At 33.6% G+C, this 21,829-nt stretch overlaps 1 protein-coding gene across 1 annotated transcript in view; it reads left to right on the forward strand.

Annotated features, from left to right (window-relative positions):
• The first annotated feature begins 838 nt into the window (after positions 1-838).
• Positions 839-21,829, forward strand: part of LOC117115600 (astrocytic phosphoprotein PEA-15-like) — a 39,652-nt gene continuing 18,661 nt past the window's right edge. The window contains exon 1 of the mRNA XM_033259457.1: positions 839-1,020. The gene's annotated coding sequence lies outside the window, so the exon portion shown is untranslated. The remainder of the gene's footprint in view (positions 1,021-21,829) is intronic.

The raw sequence follows: 21,829 nt of genomic DNA on the forward strand, positions 1-21,829 counted from the left end.
AGAAAAGATAATCGTCCAGAGAACATGGCTCATGACAAGAATACGTGAATATTTACATAAACAGCAAAATAGCAGATGCAATTAGTGATGATGGGTAGTGGTTTGCTTGTTGGCCATCGGCCAACAACTCAGATGAGAATGTGCTAAAGGTCAGAAAAAGAAAATGAGGGGTAGGACTAGGCATAAACAAATATGTAAAAAGAGTAAAGTTGGAAATATTCTGTCTGTCCAGGGATCGGAGCTCGGGATCGGATCAGAGCTCTCATCTGTCCAAGAGAAATATATCCTCATTTTTGATATTGACCGAAGAAGAATGTGTTTCCACTCTACAGCTCAAATCATGCCAACAACCACAGTCCCAGGATTGATTGGATTATTGACTTGAAAGAAAATCTTATGAGGGGGCGCTTATTCAAACGGGACGCTTAAGGAAATTTTCACGTTAGGAGGAGCGGTTAATCGAGAGGGGCGCTTATTCAAACGGGACGCTTACAGTATTCGCGTGAGTACGGACATTTATATTAGTGCTATTCTTAAAATTAACAATTTAAAAAAATAGTATTTACAATTAATTACTAATGAAAATAACATTAATTTTTATTTTAATATAAAATATAATTCTTATTGACAATCTTTCTAAGTTCCATATCCTGTTTGACTATTTAAAGAAAACAATAAAAAAAAAATAGTACAGACTATTAACTAACCTTGAACTCCATGTTGACCTCAATGGAATAATCTGCCTATATCACACCATCCATCACTGAACGGAAGCAACCTATTATCTACCTGTGCCTGAATGGTATGAACCACCTCAATAATATTTTCAACCCTGACTGTGTGTGCTTTCAATATATTCTATATGTGTGCAAGTGGACTGTGTATTCTGGTGTATTGATAGGCCGGTGTGTTTATTCTTTACTGCTTGTGCATTCATTCAACTGAGATTATCATTAGGACTCGGACAGTTATATCCAGACCGTTGCCTCCGAAGCTGAATATTATTTGCAAACATCTAATGTGAGTTGAATTCTAATTTCAATATGTAAATTTCGGAACCATGTGTATATTATTATGTGTGCAGGTCTTCTCTGCCCCACCTAATGTACAGAAACATGCAGATATAGGCTAATGCACTAAAATAGCAATGTCATATTTAATGCTTGCGCAGACAGATTGTAAATATACATGGTGTCATAGTTAAGATCTAAATATTGTATGCAATGTTTCAAGACTTTATTATCATTTTAATAATTGAGGATGGTATAATCTAATCTAGAATCATCTGTTGCTTTACCAACCAAACATGCATCTTTGATAATTTGTTACACTAAACATTATTCATTATCGTTGATACTAAATTGAAAATTTATTTTTATCGTCTACGAATTAAATTACTAAATTTATAATCATTATTGTCATCATAAGTATCGTGATATTGCCCTGTTGTTGTTCATTATAATCGTTAATAAAATTCATCATTAAATTTTAATTGTATACTATATATTATTACTATTTAAAGTGTTATGATTTATCCATCTTATCCATTGTATTCATAATATTAAAGTAATTTTGATTTCTTTTTTTTTTTGTTAATCATAATTAATTTGATTAATATTCATTATTCATTAATATTTAATAATATTCATTATTCTTCATACATATTCTAACATAAATTAGCATCCTCTTTATGCTACTGGTATACAGGCCTGCTATCTTTACTATTCTAAAATCTGCTTTTTCCATTGAATTTATTCATATATTAATTTAATGTATATCTCACCAGGTCTGAAAGCCTTAATTGCATATTCCATCCAAGCATACTATACATTGCTTGTTAAATCCTCATTAATCATTGTTTATAATATTATTGAAATGTACAATGTACTGTAAAATATTTTTTATTGCCTTATCTATTTAAATAAACCCCCCGCTTTGAATAAACACCCCTCATTTGGAATAGACACCTTCCTTAATTAAAATCCCCCTAAACGACTGTAAACAAGTCTAATGGAAGCAACACCATTCTCAACACATAATGTTCTACTCCAAGAATTATATTTCTTCTAATCTGGTTGGAATCAATAAGTCTTCATAGTGAGGCAAACACATTTTGACGGTAATTATGTGTTGTACTGTAGTTCCTTATTTACAGTGAAATTCAGGGGCATTTATTAGAGTATACGCATCCATTTTACACCAAAGAAAAATAAACTCCTTCCTCGAATAAACACCTCTCTTGAATAAACTCCCCCTCAAAAACCCTCCTGTGTTTTTTCTTAAGGTACTGTAATGATAAATAATATTCAAAAATGTAATAAAAGTATTAATTACAAGATAAAAGGCGCAAGACTTTATTAACCAGGCGTGGATCCAGTAGGGGGACGTGCCTCCAATTTTTGTGACTAAATTTTAAAATTAACCCTAGTCATGGATCAATTAAGTAGGCAAACCGGCAGGAGGTTGAACCTTAACTACTCCGTGGGGAGTGAACCTAGTCAATACATAATATTCTACCAGCTACTCATTTATTCTCCGGATCAGAAAGAGACAAATATTATGTTAAGTGCCCAGCCTAAGGAGATACTGTAAATGAAAGGCACAAAAATGGATTTGAACCTATGACTTAAGGTTAAGTGTTCTGTAACTAGTGTGTTCATTTATACTTTGGAGTGGAAAGAGAGCATAGGTGAAGATCCTTGCACCAAATACTAGTTAAAGCCACATGAGCAAGGGATTTTAACCTATGACCTAAGGTTAAGAGGCCTGCAACCACTGCGTTAATTGATATTCCCGGGTGGGAAGAGACTTTAACACACATGAAGTGCCTTGCCGAAAGACACTAAATGAATGGCACAGCCAGCGATTTGAACCAATGTCTTTACGGTTTAGTGGCCTGAACTGCTGTGCTCATTTATACCCCCATGTGAAGAAATATAAGCGTAGGTAAAGTGCCTTGCCTAACGACAGGGGTGAAAGGCACAGCAAGGGATTTGAATCAACGGCTTTAGAGTTGAGAGGTCACACCGCAACTGTGGCGCTAACCACTTCCACCACTTGTATATCAATATTAAGATAAACGTACAGTATGCAAAATTTATATGAATTTTTTGTCTGTGTATTCAGTATTTATTGGCTCTCAATAGACAATGGCAAACACCTGTACAGTGGTTCATTCAGGCATATTAAATGTAATGTAATGTCCAAGTATTTTGTACCGGCTTTTCCGATGGATACGAAGCGCTAATTCCTAAAAATGTAGGGAATGGAAGTAAACGTTTGTATTGAAGTAATATTGTAGCTTAAATTAAGTAACATTTAATCATGTGATATTGAATCTATTTCATATTCTGTAACCTCCATTATTTTATAAGCAATTGAATCTAAAAGAATTTTATCTCGGTATCAAAATATTCTGAATTTGATAATATGCATTCATACATATTTATATTTTTACTCGTTGGAATAATCAAAAATTTATCGCCAAAATATTTTTTTTTTATTCAATCTGTATAATATCTTTTTCTGCATCTTATTTCATCCAACCTTTTATCCGTTCAGCTGTACATTTCATTCATCAGCATATCCTTCCATCCGTTAATAATCATTAAAAATGTCATGTCTTCGCAATGCCCATTCATTCGTTCATTTCCTTGCCCATTTATCATACCCCACATCAATCAGTCCTTAATTTATGCATACTTTTTCGTTGATATTCAGCCATATAACTCATTATATTCCGGAAGTGTCCAGCAGTGTATTGTAAACCTCCTTAAATGGATTTCATCTGCTCATTAGTCGGTGAGATGGAGGCCATTTGGGTGATTTCACGATTTCACCAACATCTCCGAATCCACATTTAATTATTTCCGCTAGAGTTTTAAAAAAAAAGCAAGTCAAAAAAATATTGTTAAAATCATTAAAAAAAATATCACTAATAGGTACAGTAATGGCTGTATGCTATGCACAGTATGTTAAAAAATATAACAAGTCGTTATCTTTGCTGTTTTTAAAGAATGCAAAATTTTTACTAGTTAAAATATCTTCTGCTCTTGTTTGTAATATTTTATTATTGGTTTTTTTTTTTTCATTATTGTATAAACACCGCCTCTGACATGTCTGCATTTAATAGATTATATAAATGTTTTCTGCAGAGTGTACTTTTATATTTATGTATTGAACTATTGTTGGAAAGAAAGCTTTTAGATAAATGGAAGATTTAGTCGTTCATGCAAGTAATCTTGAAATTTCAGTCCGGTAAACTGTCGCACGAATATCTTTAGGTAGATTGGTTATTTAGTATCAAGCTGGCATGATTGATAGGAAATTCATTATTATCATAAATAATAACATTAATATCATCAAATTGATTTTTATCAACCATCATTCCCAAATAAAGTATGTTAATTGATTTCTGTAAATAATTTAAAAAAATTTATTTCATAATCATAATTACATTGACAGCATTATTACCATCAACATTGATATATTTTATCATACATTATCATCATTGGTATCATTGTATTCATACATATTATCATATTCATCATTTACATCATTATTACCATCATCATTGCTATCATCATATCATGATCACTATCATGTCAACATTATGTGTACATTTGTCCATTTCGTGAATCTTAACAGGGATGAACCGATATGCCAATTTCCTTTTTAGGAACTTACCTCGAAATAAATGGAATCATCTGACCCAGGCATGTATAATGCAACAATGTTATGTAACAGGCAATCAAAATCACTTCTGATTTCTTTGGTTTAGTGCATAATGTACCTACCAGAACAAAGAATAGGCTAAGAGAAAATTAGATAAACTAAATTTGGTAAATAATTGGTAGATAGATTGGCATTATGATATGAACCATCATCATCATTGTCAGATATTTCAATTAATAACAGTTGAATTTTTGACAGCAATTTATGATTTTGATGTGTAATTAAGCCTAAATTTGTATTCCTGTTGTTTATTAACAGATAGTAACTTTTAAACACAATAAATTTGATACTGTAGCCGTTACTTAGCTTGGTGAAGTAGTTCATTCCATGCTAATGCTTTAGTTACTCTGAATGTGGCAAAGACAAGCCAAACCAGTCACTCGTCGCAAATCGTGTTTCAGAGAAAATGGCCAAAACATGTTGGAATGTCAAATTTTTAAAAATCAATTTTATCGCACTAAACTACCCTTTATATATCTACACATCATTCTGTGCTGTTATTTTCCCCATTTTCAATGTTAAAACAATACTTTTTAAGGATTTTAAGATAGTTTCTGCATGAGAAATGCCTCAAATCATAAACTTTGACGGTTAATTTCTCATATATTGTTCTTTAAACAGCTGTGTGGTTAAACGCTTGTAACTTTATAAGGAAATGTCCGATTTGAATGATTTTTTTACCATCTTATAGCTATTATTTTACTCTCTAACACTGTATTAATAACTCAAAATCGATTTTTGCGACGAGTGACTGGTTTGGCTTGTCTTTGCCACAAATGTTAATGGTATTTCATTTCTAAGTCTTTATGCACTGTCTGGACCAACTGTCGTTGATGACAAACAAAAAAAAAAACGTTCCTTTCAGAAGGTTGTTTGAAGTGGTACTGTATTCATCTGGAAAAACAAACTGAAAGAGAATTGTGTTTTTGTGAATAATCTTGTATGAAACACTGGAGGTAAACCATCTTCTGCCTGATTACATGCACACTGCACCAAAAGGCTCAGAGTGACAATTACCTGACTTTTGGCTCCTATGTATTGGAACCAACCAGATGTACAGTAGGCTTGCTTAGCTCAAGAAACCTTGGAGTGATTAGCTCCTGTGTGCTTTCACATCCCAAGATTATCGTAAATATTAAATGATTCTAAATCATGCTACCATTTATTTATGCATGGGTATTACCCAACTAAACTTTCCCATTAATTTTGTGTATCATTTTATACCTGCTATTTTGAGCAGAACTGGTTGTTGTGTAGTTTGCTATAAATTTGTTTAATTTGCTATGATGTATTAGAGGTTTAAAATGTCATTAAATTGTTATACTTTTTATTGGATTTACAAATTGGCACATTACTAGATAACAAATTGGAAATTTGAGCATGATGTACTAAATGCATGCTGTACTGAAGCAATAGTAATTTAATACTTTTACCAAATTGGAATAGCTTTTCATTTTTTTTTAATTACATATGCACTTGGGTCATTGATTGCCAGCAGTGAGCATATATCACTGTCTTTAAGCATAGTTGGCAATGCTGTACATAAACTAAAGTATATGTAGTCTTTTTAGGGGGAATTACTGTAGGGGTTGAGTAGCCCAGGTTCTATGAAATGTAATCCTTCTGATGCTTTTAGTGTGTGCCATACAGTACCCACGTTTATTTATATTTTTTATAAAAATGAAATAAAATATTTCACTCCTTCAGAAGGAAAAAAAAATAATGGACTTGTGGCAAGTCTAGGGGTCGAGTGCTTTTTGAGTCTTTGAACTAACTGGAAAAGGGGCTGTCTACACAATCGAGTTTACAGTATGTGACAAATGTGTTTAAATTTTCCCCCTTTTGGAGAGGAAAAGAAAGAAAAAAGAAAATATTGATCGCCCAAAACACCTCAAGGTTTTTCTGGGCATCTAGAAAACAAAAAGGTTTAAGTACGATGTTGTCTCTCAATCTTTCCCCCTTTCGGTCATCTCTGAATCCGCCCCTGTTGTATTTATTGTAACCAGTGGCATAACACCAGTGAGCTCTCAAGGGTGGGGGCGAAGCCCCAGACCCCATAGTAAATTGTTATTATAGCCAAAAGGGTCCCCATAGAGGCCTAGAGCTCCTTCACTACCCAGTACTGTAATAATATCAGTTTAAATTAAACTGACTTTGTATAGAATATATGCAGTTTTTTTCAGCCTCTTCAATTCCTTTCAGATAGGGGATTACCTTCCATACAGTAAGTCAGTTTTGTTTGTGAAAAATAAATTGCTGACATGATGCAAGGGCCCCCAACATTTTCTCACCCCCGACTGCATCCTCTTCTCTTTAAAATTTTAGGATGAGAAACATGCAGTTCCTTTGGCCTAAGGCTAATAGATTTATGTGTTGTCATAGAGAACATAAGCATGTTTAATTAAGTGTAGTCTCTTAAGTCCACTGACATATTAATACTGTTTGTTTATATTCCACATCCCTATCACAAACATGAAGCATATTGTAAATTAATACGCAACGATTATTAATTAGATACAACGAACATAGTGGTTGCCAGGAAATTTTGCCAATTGTGATCATCTGTACAATAAAAATAGAATGCTAGATACTTCATTACTACACAGGGTAGTAAAAATTTAATCTTGTCAGAATTATTCAAAGAAGGGGGATTTTTTTTTTTGCCTCAGTTTAGTAATATATGCTGGTTGCATATTAAATCTTGTTTACACCAGTCAAAGTACTGTGAATATGTACATTACCAATACAGTAGTAATAATGCTCTAAAAAACATTGTAATGTTAAAATTTAAGAGAGGCGAGCTTTCAACTCCGGTGGTAGCTAATGTATGCACTGGACTGTTGAAATAATTTTTAGTAACTGTGGTCCACAGTTCAATTCAGTTACGATGCTCTATTTTTTTTTTAAGATGAAGGGCAGGAATTTCCACTGTTGCACACCACTTCTTTCTCCAAAATGAAACATTTTTACTGGTACAATTTGTCCATAAAAATTCATATTATGCACGCAGTGTGAGGCGCTATCCCTTTTGAATGGATTTTAATGACTTGAAAAAAACAACATCACCACCTATAGCCTACTGTAGGTATAGACTGGAATGATGTTCATTTAATGAAAAAAGGCCAGCCTAGACTAACTTGGCCTAATCAGTGGTTTTATTATTTTACACTCTCAAAATTATTACTGGTTTTCCAGTTATTTTTACCGGTAAAATTGACGGCTTCCGGAGAACACTGCACTTATAAAGACATAATATTGTTCAAATCAACAGAATGTCAAGAAAGCAGAGGTATATCATTAGATCAGCTACTGTAGCTCAAAAAACTCAACCTAGCATTGGTAAAGCAGTTCAAAAAAAAATTATTGTGGTTGTATTGGCCATGTCACATGTTTGTGTCAAATAATAGTCTGAACATATGGCTTTAAAAGAGCAAAAAGGGTTGTCTCCAGGTTTAACCCCAAATCACTATCAAAATGACCTCACTAAAAAATAACAGTATAATGGTAATTTTTGTTTCATTTCATCCAACATCGTGAATGAATAATATTTTTTAATAATCATGAAAATTACTATCTAACTCTCTCGTATTTTATATTTTTGTATGCACTATATACAATTTTAGCAAATTTAAAATGAAAATTTCTGATAACCTGGCAACTACCACTGGGGGACTTTCAGAGGCCTAGCCTTTCACTCTACGTAGTTACCATCATGGATTTAATCAACGATAAAACTAAATTACTAACAAGTACAAATATCGTAAAATGGAAAAAATGTTTATTTTAAAGTCTTAAAAAGCTATTTCAATGTTTACATATACAGTAATTAGCAAGATCGTATGCGCGGTGCCCTAATTGTAACTAGCCAGCTGCACAGGCTAGGCCGCTTGAAATCCCCCAGTGAGTTGCGAGACATTGACTGCGCTGTTTAAAAATAAATCCAATAAAATGGTCTACTGTATTTATAGGCCTTAAATTTTTTTGTAGGAAGGAAGAAGGATTTCCTTAATGCTGACTTGTGTTTAATTCTTTCAATCTATTGCCTGCCAGAGTTTCACAGAGTGGTCTAATGACAATACAGATTATGTGACATGAGGAATGTATTCTATGTACAAAAATTGAAATAAATAGCATAAAAGAAAGTATTATGGGCACTACAGAGTAACTACAGTGGGCATATTGTATGCTACCGGATAGAGTTCAGGGGCGGATCCAGAAATGTCCGAAAGGGGGGGGGCCGGAAGGGGGACCGAAAGTTGGGCCGATTGAGACAACAGTGTCGTAGGGGGTCCGGGGCATGCCCCCGCGAATTTTTTGTGTTCTAGACGCCCGAACATAACATTTAAGGCATTCTGGGCTATCATTTTTTTTCTTTTTCTCTCTTTTTTTTCTTTTTTTTTTTCTTTTTTTTTACCTCCCAAAAGCGGGGGCCGGGCCCGGGCCCCTAAATCCGCCCCTGGAGTTAGATTTTGTCACTGCAAGTTGAGAGGATGATAATCTAATATAGAAGTACTGTATATTACACCTGATGTACTGTACAGTAGGTTCTAATACTCATTGCTCTAATTACTGGCTGCAACATCAGTAATTATCGAATACTACCCCAGGGTGTCTGTTCCGTAGGCATTTGTTAAAATAACCAGGGAAATAATGTGAATGTTTAGAGGCCGTAGGGATATGCACTTTATAAAACCAGTGGCACTTACTACCATAATGATTTTTAAATGGGAATATGTGCAGTGTTAAATTATCTTCTGTATGAAGACAATTATTATGTTGTAACCAGAAATAATCCCAATTGTTTGTATGCAATTGTATTTAATTTCAAGAATATATTTATCGAATGAGTGTGATTTCCACAAGCGATACGTATCATGTGACTAGCTGTGGCAAAACCTGCCGTTTGTCGCAATTTCTAATTTCGCATAATTACCCAAATCTTTCTGGGATCAAATTTTGAATATTTTCAGGTTTTTGAATTTTTTTTAAATGAATATATAAACATGTTATATCGTCATTGCGGACTTATAAAATCGCAGTACTAGTCCGTACTGAGCCCAAAAAATCCGCAATGAAAATATAACGTGTTTATATTGAAGAATTTAAAGCATATTAGAATTACTTTTAAAATACAAATCTTAATGATAAACAATTGCTTTTTAGTACATGTGTAATTTTGGAATCTTTGGGAGCTTTTTTTCTCAAAACCTACGTCACTGATATCCAATGAATTAAATTTTCATACTTCACCAATACTCAACCAATTTCCATCAAATAAACAATGTTTTAAAAGAAGATTTCATTCAGAATGTAAAAATATCATTAACTCACATTAACATTTTTCCAACAACCGACTGGTTTTGCAAGAGCTGGTCACATAATATATTCTGAATAATTTCAATTAATGTAATAAAACATGTTCATCAAACATTTAGACAGTAGTGCTATTTTGATATCGGTGATTTTATTCGCTTTTTCATTGATTGTTTCGAACTAGCCCTGTTTCCACTGGCTAAAAATAATCTATCATTTTAAAAAGCGATTATTAATCGATTATTTCTTGCCAGCAGGAACATGCCCTTAATCACTATAAAGAACTATTTAATTCATTGGATATCAGCCAAGTAGATTCTGAGAAACCAGCGTTTCAAAAATTTCCAGTCAGAATCAATATTAAGGTGTGTATTCTTAAAATACTGTATTTTCAATTTTAATTAACAGTTAGATTTAGGGACTGATATTTGGTAGAATTGTTTGTCAAATAAGCCCAATGATATTGGGCTTATTTGACTGGTTAATTTCGTTGACTACGATTTTTTGTTGAGTATTTATTTTCATTTGACTGGTTCGTAAAGTGGACTTCGTTGACAAAGAAAATTAAGATCCATGTGACCAAAACAAACATGGCCGATTGGTCAGTTTAGAAACAACATTTGCGTTAATATAATTTACATTAAATTTCAGAAAATAAAAATTATAGTATTTACCCACATGAAGTCAAAAAATAATTGTAACAGAATTCTAAAACTGGATGAAAATGGTTTTTTTTTTACAAAAAAGCATCGAATACAGCCAATGTTGTTGATGATCATGATGATGATAATGAAACTATGGTCTAGCACAATGCCATTTATTGATGTAGACGAGACTCAACGTTGGCACCCTGTCTAGGACATTTCCCGATGAAATATCCAGCTATAAAATTGAACAACTTAGAATTCCCGAAGGAATTTCGGACTGATGAGACAATCAAGTTAAAGAACATCAATTGAGAGGCAAAGAGACATAATGATGAAATACTTTTAAAAATTATAGCGATGATAGCGATGATTATAACAAGTTTTGGGAAGATTTTTATAGCTTTTCCATCTCACCTAGTTATTGGCTGCATCTTTTTTAGCACATTCAGTTTGCTTTGTGAAATCATGTGTAGTCCAAAGTGATAGTAAGTAGAGGAGGATACATTGGTCATCATTACCATTATCGATTGATGGTGGAGGTTTGAATGTGTTAATTTTAAAGGTTGCTTCATATTGCTAACATGATAGAGGACACAAGTGGGGGGGGGGGAGATGATGTCTAACTACTTGAGTTCAGTAGTCATAACTTAATTTCCCATATACACTTTTTTTATATATATTAATTAATTAGAAAGATTAATGCATGCAAAATTTATAAATACCAAAATCCTAATTTGGAGTTTTAATGACAAGTGTAGGATTTCAATGTTTCATGTATTTCTTTTTCAGTTATTATTTTAACATTCATACCGGGAGGCTTAGAAGGCATTATTTTGTGAGGGCTAGCTGTCAGTTGATTGTGTTGCACTTTGCATACACCTGGTTTTGTAACTATATATTTTTGAAGGATTTTATAATAAATCTGATAAAAAAAATTTAATAAAATTTTAATTTCAATGATTAAGTACAAAAATGTGCACTAAATTACCTTTTAAGTACCAAAGGAAGCTCTGGGTCACATCACCTTTTTACTTGTCATTTTGTCCCGATTTTGGGTGATCCAGGGTAGAGACCTAAATACCTAGATTCACCATGCCCCCAGCTTCTGACCGAAGTAATAATGACAACACTTGAGGGCTTGGGGAATATTGTTAGTACATATGAACCCTTCACTGAACACCTGATGTAAAAGCCTGTAGGCTACCTGTCCATTTTGAGCCAGTGGTGTATACTAGAAAGATATAATTTTGTCAAATAGAATATGATAGGGCTTAATGATTATTGTTATCAGCAAAAAAACAAATTGCTTTGAAAGTGTGTTTCATTTGAATTAGTGAGTTTTTCCAATGTAGATAAACTATAATTGAGCAAAACCTTATAATTATAATTGAATAATTTGTTGCCTAGCAGGGTTCTCTTGAACTGTAAAAAAAAGCAAATATTTTAAATATTAGACCGGATTAATAATCCGGTCTGTATTGTTGCTATAATTAAATATGTTAAATATATTAAATTGGACAATAGTTTCGTTACCATGGAGAATCATATTCAGTGAATTTTGTTTACCATACAGTTTTCACTGTTAATATTATTAATAGTTAATATTAATAGTTGATATTAAAATTTATAATGTTGCAAAAGAAAACCATATTTTATAAGGATGTTATGTTTCCAAGGATGTAGATTCATATTTTATTAATCATTGTTGCTAAGGTAATATCCGGTTCTTTTGTCATATTTGTGTCTCATAAATATTCAATATAGGAACCATGCTTAATGAGACTACAGTATGCTTTGTATGCATTAAGCATGGCTGACAGTTCTTGGCCAGCCATTCTTAGATAATCCAACTTGCACCATCAACAAGCTCGGAAGCGGTTCACGCATTGTTTCAGTCCTAGATGGAAGTATTTTATGACATAAATTTTTTTTAATAAAAATGAGGGACCCGGAGTATCTGAATTTAGTGTGGTCTCGAATTGGAATGTGCACTATAATTTTTAAAATTTGGTGTATTGTGGCCACTTTTAATCATTAACTACATTAATTAGGCCTCATACTACATGTTAAGGGGTGGGCATAAAAATGGGTTTGAGGCGCAAGTGAATTTTTGATTTACACAGAGGTAAGGTGAAAACATTACGTTTGTAATGTGCTTAAAAAGACCTCTGTTCTCTGTTTCTTTACTACTTTATGCTCAGTATTGCATTACTTTGCAAATGATTGGCATTGGGCCACTACGGGGTACTAAGTTGGAAGAACTTACTACCAGGAGATGGATTTATTCGGTGTAAGCACGGAAGTCTGAAGAACACTTATTTCCAGTGGTGTCCTTCTGGTGGTGATTGGGAAGCACACCGGGAAACAATCCCCTATTCTTTTCCAAAAAGTGTACTATGATAAACATGCACATGGGCCATAATGCACACAGGACCAACAGTTTAAAAACATCTGATCTGAAAGATGGTGCACTGTCGTAACTTGCATTCCAACCCTCTAGCTGAATTATGCAAGGAGAGCAGCAATGAGAATTGAACCTGGGACCATCAGATCTCCAGGGTTCAGCGCAAACAGTGGCTACAACCAGCCAAACTGCTATATAAGCTGCTCTAGATTCGATCTGGTTTAATTGAGCTACTTAACACATTTCATATTATGTTGCTACTCATGGTGATAACCATCTGCACTTTCTTCTGAGAAAATTGATAATTAAAATCACTAAAGGCATTCAAATGAATTTGCGGAAGATGGGTTATTTTCTGGGAAATTCTTTGCTTGCTTTCTTGCGATGGTACGTGAGGCTGCCCTAACCTCTGGGAGACTTGGGATGCCTGTAACTGGAGGGGGCATTCTAACCAAAAAAAAAATTGTAGTCAAAGCACCACGATATGCCAAACTTTTTTAAGTACAGCTAGGTTATTTGTGGATTCCGATTAAGTGATTGATTATATTTTTAAAAATTTCCTTACAAAATTGTGGATTTCTTACAATCACAAACCTTAAGGAAGAATGATTTCCTTACATTAAAAATCTATCCAGAACAAAGGAAGTTTTCTACCTATCCATTAAGAATGGTAACATAAAGAATAAACCGACATCTGTTATTGTTTCCTTAAATAATTACCTTTACGAGCATTTCTTTATTGCACTGACATTTGCAGGTGAACTCAGAAACATGAGTGATTACTGTGCTTTCGTCCAGTGTTTTGGTATACAATATTATACGATATTTTATAGCCGGCTTTTCACAAATAGAGCAGCCTGTGAGGGAGCGAATTGGCCTTCAATATCAAGGTGTCTTTATTTAGTTCATAATAATAATAATAAAAATGCAGATTTGTTTAGCGCCGTTATCCATCAAACAAGATTCTTATGACGCTTGATATGTGGGCTAGTAGATTATTCAGTGACTTCAACCTAAAGGCTCACTTCGTGTCTGTGCTACGCAGTCAACTGGTACCGGCAACTCTCGTCGTCCACCACAGGAACTGTACCAATATACTGGGGTATCTCCCTATTCGTCTGGACAGATGTACTGGGTTCTTTATAGTGCATAATTGTGCATTGGGCCTATGATTTATGGTCCTTATCCACGAAGACTTGATCCACCTCCAGAACCATAGACAAACATGCTGTTCTGGCGCGATTATGGTTGTAGGTTGCGGCACCCCTGCCTTAACCGCTCGGCCATTCAACAGCAAATGCAATAAAACATTTTTCTTAGAAACTCTACTAGGTACTGAATTGATAAACTAGGCCCTATTTCTAAAGACTCAATTATATAACCCAAAATGCAACCATTAGTTTAAAATGGCATAGAGAAAATACACAAATAGAAGAGAATTTATTATTAAAAATCATTTTCCATTTCTGTAATGCTATTCTACCAGCTATGGTGTAGCTATAGCCTAGTAGTTTAAGACAAGCCTGGCACCTGCATATTTTTGCACAAAACCCTTTATAAAATGCATACATGTGCATTACTCTTTCACTTACTGAATATCATAAATCAGTCATTTCTTGTATTGGTTTTATGCTTAATAAGAAAAGTGAAAGAGAAATGGAATGCAGGGTACCATTTTCTTGATGACTTCGTTACTAGGCAGAATCAGAGATTGTAGACGGCTATTTGCTATCATGCTTTCGCCAGCTGATATTTTTTTGTAATTGTACACTCAAACCTCTGAGAATTTCATTTTAACTTGTTTTGAGCATTCTACTTCATTTTTTAATTTTTCCTGCCACTTCCATAAACTTTCCTGATAAGATATCTTACTTTATCAGACAATTAATTAAATAAAAAGGATTTTTGTCAATGCAATTTACTTAACGGTTCACATTGCCGATAATATTTTGAGCAACATCAAAATGGGCTTTCTAGATAGGCAAGTACAAGCCTATGTTTGTTATACAAACTTGTTTGTTCTACAAGTATACAGTATACCTTATAAATTTATATATTTAAGAAATTTTCACAGTTTATCTAGGGTTATAGATGCAGAAAACTATTGGGTGGGTGATATACATTTTAAGTGTGGGTGGGCGATAACATTGGTAAACATAAATAATAAGAGTGAATTTTTAATGATGGAAAAGTGGGTTAATAAAGGTGGGTGGAGGGTCTAGAAATTACCTTCAGACTGGATAGGAAACTTCAGGGCTGAGTGGCCCCGCCCACCATAATTACAGTACATCTTTGTTAACCATACACATATTTATATTTTAGGATTTGTTATTTTAGATTAGAATTTGATTCATAAATGATACTGTTTTCATTTAGCTCTAAGCAAATTAATGATAATTTTAGTTATAAATGAGGCTAATATATTCAGTAAGTTGATCATGTGACATCCTCGATGTATTACAACTAAGTCTCTTACTGATGCATGAGTTGTTTTTTGTTTGCAAAGAAAAATCCTGACATTGTTTTGTCAGCAGAGGCAGATTCAGAATTTTCAAACATGGGATTGTGGGGGATATGATCATGTTGTGAACATATTTATGTTCTATATTTTCTTATTTCAATACATGGCATTGTGTGTATTGAAATTATAAATAGTATTGGGAAAACCGGTGTGGGGTGGAGAGGGGTGGGGGGATGGGATGTTGTATGCACATGTTAAATGCCCTGTTGGATCTGTCCCTGGTCAGAATTGAACCCAGATTCAGGCTTTAGTAAGAAGTGCCCCACCAAGCTCAACTTGGTTTGTGATGATAATGAAAGATACTAATAATAATATTGTTGCATGGTATTTCCATCTACAAACCTCAAAGTGTTTCCATTAGTATTTAATTTCACAAAGTACAGCCTGGCTTGTATCCTAGGTAACAGCATTATTTAATTTTTTTTATCACAAAGTGGTCACATGACATTCTGAATCAAAGCAAATCCACTATGATGATACTGGCTGTGTCCACATAAAGTATTTTTTATACAATGTACTATTATGTAAAGTACATATAAATAGATGTGAAAGTTAAAATAATGAGTAAATAAGAGAACACTTGATAATTTCTTTGGAGGATCCTCAATAATGTTTCAGTTTTGGTAATGCTTGTAGGGCATTTCATATTGTATTTTATTTTCTTTTGAACCAAAGTTAATGGATTTAAAATTACAAGGCCTGGATGAAAATGTGCAATGTATAGCTGCATTCCATGCTATGATTCGTAGTCCAATGCCACAGTATGTTACACACAGACCACAACATCATCCATTTATTCTCCTGATATTTAGAATTACTGTATATAGAAGGTTACAAGCACAAAAACGCACATCACATTAATTTTATTTATTTATATGGTTTATAGCACACACACCCATTTCCGAATGGCTGCCCACTGAAGGTGCTTTTACCCTGGTTATTAGATACAGATTCAATAATGGCCAAGGTGTAGCATCCTTTTGCTCCATGGGGAGTATTCTAGTATGACTATAAGCAAGTGGTAATTGGAGGAGCCTTTGATCTGATAGGCGGGACATTTAGTTCAAATGGGGTGAGTTATGGGTGTTCCTTTATCCATATTAAATATCTTAACTATATGGCCACGCCCACTTACACTCCCATCGGAAACACCCCATGGCCCACTCATGGGGAAAAGCTAAAAACTTGCATAATTATATACTAACAAAAGTAAATATAATTTCACGCTTGGAGATTTTTAGGCATATGCAAGCAAGAGCGGTGGGGAGGGGTGGTGGTGGTTTGACTGTTCCATTCCTCATTTTTATTGAAACAAAAGGCTAATATAAAGCAGATCAGAGACTAACCATGGCTAGTATTTAATTCACAGGTGTCATAATGGTGAGGGAATCAAGCTAACTAAAAAATTTATCAAAAAATATTCATTTTTATAGTACACTTAACTAGAATTGCTTGGTAAAGATTTTTTTCACATGCTTGAAAGCAGATGTTTTTACAATTCAAAGCTTGTATTTTAGGATTATGGTATGCAAATTTAACTAAAGACAAAGACTTGGCCCTGTTGGCCATCTGATTTGATTTAATACTGTACATTGTGAGTTGAATCTTGCAAATTATGTAAAAAAAAAAACTGTATCTAAATACCACTTGAGGATTTCCACATGGAACAATCCATTTCCATTCAGAGGGGTGTTTTAAAGGTATGGTATGCAAGAAATATTATATTTGATCATTATGTATGATAATACCATTATCTGTGAGCTGTTGTAATACTCACCATGTGGTAGGATACTTTCTTATTATGGTGGTTCTATTACTAGGAAATAGAGAATTTAGAGAGGTGTCGCTAGTCACAACTGAAAAGTAGGGCATATTCTGTTTTACGGGAACTAGGTCTGCAATTTAACTTTCAAAATGTTATCCCGATTTTTGCAAGTGCTAATCCGAAACTTGCTAGCTAATGCAAAGTTATAGATGAATTACGTACCGGTATTTTGATAATTAGTCTTTAAAGGAACGTACACCAGTTACCAGGGGTGTTTGTAATGGTTATTGTTGCTATGGTTGTTGATGGATTTTTGTTTTGTTTTTGAAACTGTTGTGGTTTAAATCTGTATTGTTGTACTGTAGGTTTTATGGCATCGCTGCAATCTTCCTTGACAACGTCTATGCTGATAATCAATTTTTCACCTATAAGAACTAAGGTTAATCCCACCACTACTTTCTATAGTACTCTGCAGTATTGAAATCTTAACCAAGAGTTGAAAAAGCCAGTTGAATGATAAAAAGTTATCTTTTTTATTTTTTCATAAATTTTGTGCTTTGTACAAAGTATCTGGGGAATCAATTAATGATAATTTATTTTCGACTTCAGTCAAGCATGGGCATATTTTTATTTTTGTACCTGGAATTTTCTCTAGCAATTTTCACATTAACATTTCCCTGATGAAACCTATAAGCCATTTTGTAGTAAACACAGAAACACAATTTTTTTTTTGCTTGAATCGGCCTAGGTCTTTTTAGAGAATTGTTTTTGGTTGTGAGTTGAATGTCAGCATTTTAGGAAAGAATTGAACCTAGACCAAAAATCATGGTCAAGTACTTACAAATCACCTTAAAGTCAGGCTCCGGAGGAAAAACAATTTTTGGTATGTTGTAGAACTGATTTTTCTAAAGCTCTGTCTACACTATCAAATTTCCTTTGACAAAAAAATGTGACATACCCATATATAGTAATGCTATGCCTATATATGGTAATGATGTGATGTCATCATAACCATATTTGGGCATGTCACATGTTTTTGTCACACAAAATTTGATAGTGTGGATAGAGCTTAAGACAGAAAAAAGTAGTTTGATCAAAAACTGAGCAACGCTGAATGAGATACAGATTTTTGAATATTTAAAAACTGGGAGAAAAAAGTGTAAAAGGTTACGCCCCTTTTCCCCCATTTTTTAAATATTAAAAAATCTGTATCTCATTCACCGTTCCCCAGTTTTTCGTCAAACAACTTTTTTCTGTCTTAGAAAAATCAGTTCTACAACATATCAAAATGACAGTGTTACGTCACAATACCATGTGATACCACTCAGTTGCTATCAGCGAAGATGTGTATAAGAGACAGCCAATCAGCATGTCCTTTTCAAGACTTCTAGATACACCACTGCAAATGAATTTTTTCAGGTGGAAGCCAATCAGAAAATACAAATCATTTCAGATTTAACGTATCCAACTGTAAATATCATTTATCTGACAATGTAGACAAAGGCTTGTGTTACAATGAGTGATGCTGGTCGTTCATTAAAAAGGGTAAAAAACGAGATCTGGAAGAGTGCAACCTCCAGTGTAAACAAAACACTGTAGACAGTGATTCATTCACAATGCTATCTTAGGCAGGTAAACAAACTCATCAAAGTCTCTATCATGTTAAACATGATGGAGTACAAATTGCTCAAAACCATTGTGTTCAATGCTTTGCAATTAACTGCTTGAACCATTCACATAAATCTCTTCCATGTGACACATACCTGTGATTTGTCCATATAAGTGTATGATATGACATCATCATACCCATATATAGGTATGGTACATGACATCATCATGCCTATATAGAAGTATAAATATTGCATCATCATGCTCATATATGGGCAACTCTCACACATCAGCATAATTTCAGTTGTAAAGAAAAATCTAATTTTTATATATGTTATAAAGATTTATGAATAATAGGAATTGCTGGTTTAACCGAGTTTAGACTCCTAACCATGAAAATAATGTAAACTAAGATTGAAATTTGATTTTTTGTTTTATAAACGCAAATTAATTTTTTTATGTTTGATTTTGTGAAAGGTCTGCAAAGAAGTAAAATCGATTTAGGATCTGTTATCAAACATAAAATGGCCGATATTTTCCGTTGCTAATATTGACGGTATAAAGTATACACAAAAGCGAGAGCATTCTAGCGGATGCGATCTACAACCTCAAAATGTGCCTAGTAACGAAGAAGTCGTCAAGAAAATGGTAATCTCCTATGAGAAATAGTCTCTATTTCTCATCTTTTTGCATAAAAATAAAGTTTATGCCAATATTTTTCCATGGTTTATAATAATTGAAGAAATGCATATGCATTTTTTCTAAAAGAAATTCTTTTTTTAGTGAAATTTTGCCGGGAGTGCATCTTTAAACCACTGCTGAACCTGTAGTGTAGATACAGATTTATGCTTGGTCTTTTGTCAAACCTATACTGGATGCCTATGTGTATATTCTACATTCTTTTTTTTGTACCTTTGTATTCAGAAAAATTTGTCCACATGCTTGGATTTTGACACCTGCGATGAAAAGCACCCTTGTGGAGGTGGAAGAGATGAGTTTCTCAAGCCTGCCATAACAAATCTTAAAACTAGGGCTAGCTTCTTGTTTGTTTTAGTTTTTTCTTGTTTACAAACATTTTTGTTATTTAACTTGGAGGATCAACAACCATCCTTGTATGATGTATAAAAAGTCCACCTTTCTAGGTTTAAAATCTATTAATTTTATCCTTAACTGATGATCTTACCTCTGTGACTTCCATTTTACAGACCAAAATACTTGGAATAGGGGAAGCAGGTAGTTGTTATAGTGACGGGTGAAGTTGATGGTTCTAACCAAAAAGACTATCAATGTTTAAATATAACGATAATATAATAATATGTCGGTCTTATATAGCGCTTCGTGCCTAAAGTCTCTAAGCCCTTCATTGGATCAAACACGTATGGAATACATACTCAGCGCCCTGGGGAGAATTCCATAATGTTGCAGCTAGTAATCAACGCAGTTGTCACAAAGGTGTTTGCATGTACCCACTTGTACTCCTGGGCGGAGGAAAACATAGGTAAAGTATCTTGCCTAAGGACATAAGCATGCGACAAACGTCTGTCTCAAACTCCCGATCCCACCTTACACGCTGCGCCACACGGCCACTATGTAAAAAAGAAAAATTTTTTTTTTTTTTGATGATGTTACATATTGTATGTGATGATAAATATTTCAGTTGACTCAGCGTGTTGTAACAGCTCATTTACATGGAGGTCATACATCCCCCTCTACGTAAAAAAATATATATCATTGTGCGTAATTGGGAAACGCCATTTTTTTGTGTTTGATGTTACATATTGTATGCGATGATGAATATTTCAGTTGACTCAGCGTGTTGTAACAGCTCATTTACATGGAGGTCATATTTGCTGGGGCAAGCCAAACAGAAATACAAATCAGTTTGATTAATGTGGCCACCAGTTGTAAATATCAATAATTTCGTGGACAGCTATAAGCAATTCAACAGAGTAAAATTCACCCAATCAGTCATTTCTTACATTTTTAATTCAACAGAGTAAAATCCATCTAATCAAAATAATTTCTTACATTTTTTATATTCAACAAAAAAAAAAAACAGTGACAAATTTATTAAAATCTGATTTCTAATTTTAAGACCACATAATCAAAATTGATGAATTACTGTATGGTATTATGCTTATTATATATAAAGATTTCAAAAATGATTATACTTTTTTTATTAAGCTTGGTTGCAAATAAAATACAAAAATGACATAAAATAATGAAATATAAGTACAAATTCAGCCTCTTCCTAAACAAATTTTATTTGTATAGTAGTTATTAATTTTTGGTATGTGCCTCTTAATAGTGCTTGAATAGAACATAAGATGTTATAATCATATCTAGAATAGTCCAACAAAAAGTTCCTTGTATGTAAAAAAAAGGTGTCTTTAGTGGGATTGGAACCTGCAGTATCATACCATTGACGACAAGAGACCCATATGGTAGATGTGTAGGTCTAACCCCCGCTATTTTAATACAACTGATTTGTACGCTCATTTAGTGGAGCTGTGGTCGAGCTAGAAACTGGCTAGTATGTCTTGAGACAACTATATACATATATAGTTGCCTCAGGTAGGTCGCAGCTGAGAAGCCATACAGTAGCAAAGAATGTGTGGGACAGAACACAACAATATCATTTGCTTCTATTTTTATATATCCTTGAAAAGGTATGTTTCAAAGGTTACTATACTGTAGACATTAATAACATATGAATTTTAAATTCAAATAATTTTTATTCCTTTGACAGATGTTTAATTATTGGGAAGTTCAGTTTCTACGAATGAAATTTTTTTTAAACTTACATAACATTAGTGTAATTATGCTAATATTTATAT

Source organism: Anneissia japonica, unplaced genomic scaffold (assembly GCF_011630105.1).
Source record: "Anneissia japonica isolate Jap-2015-1 unplaced genomic scaffold, ASM1163010v1 scaffold16662_len1167910_cov178, whole genome shotgun sequence".
Taxonomy (NCBI): domain Eukaryota; kingdom Metazoa; phylum Echinodermata; class Crinoidea; order Comatulida; family Comatulidae; genus Anneissia; species Anneissia japonica.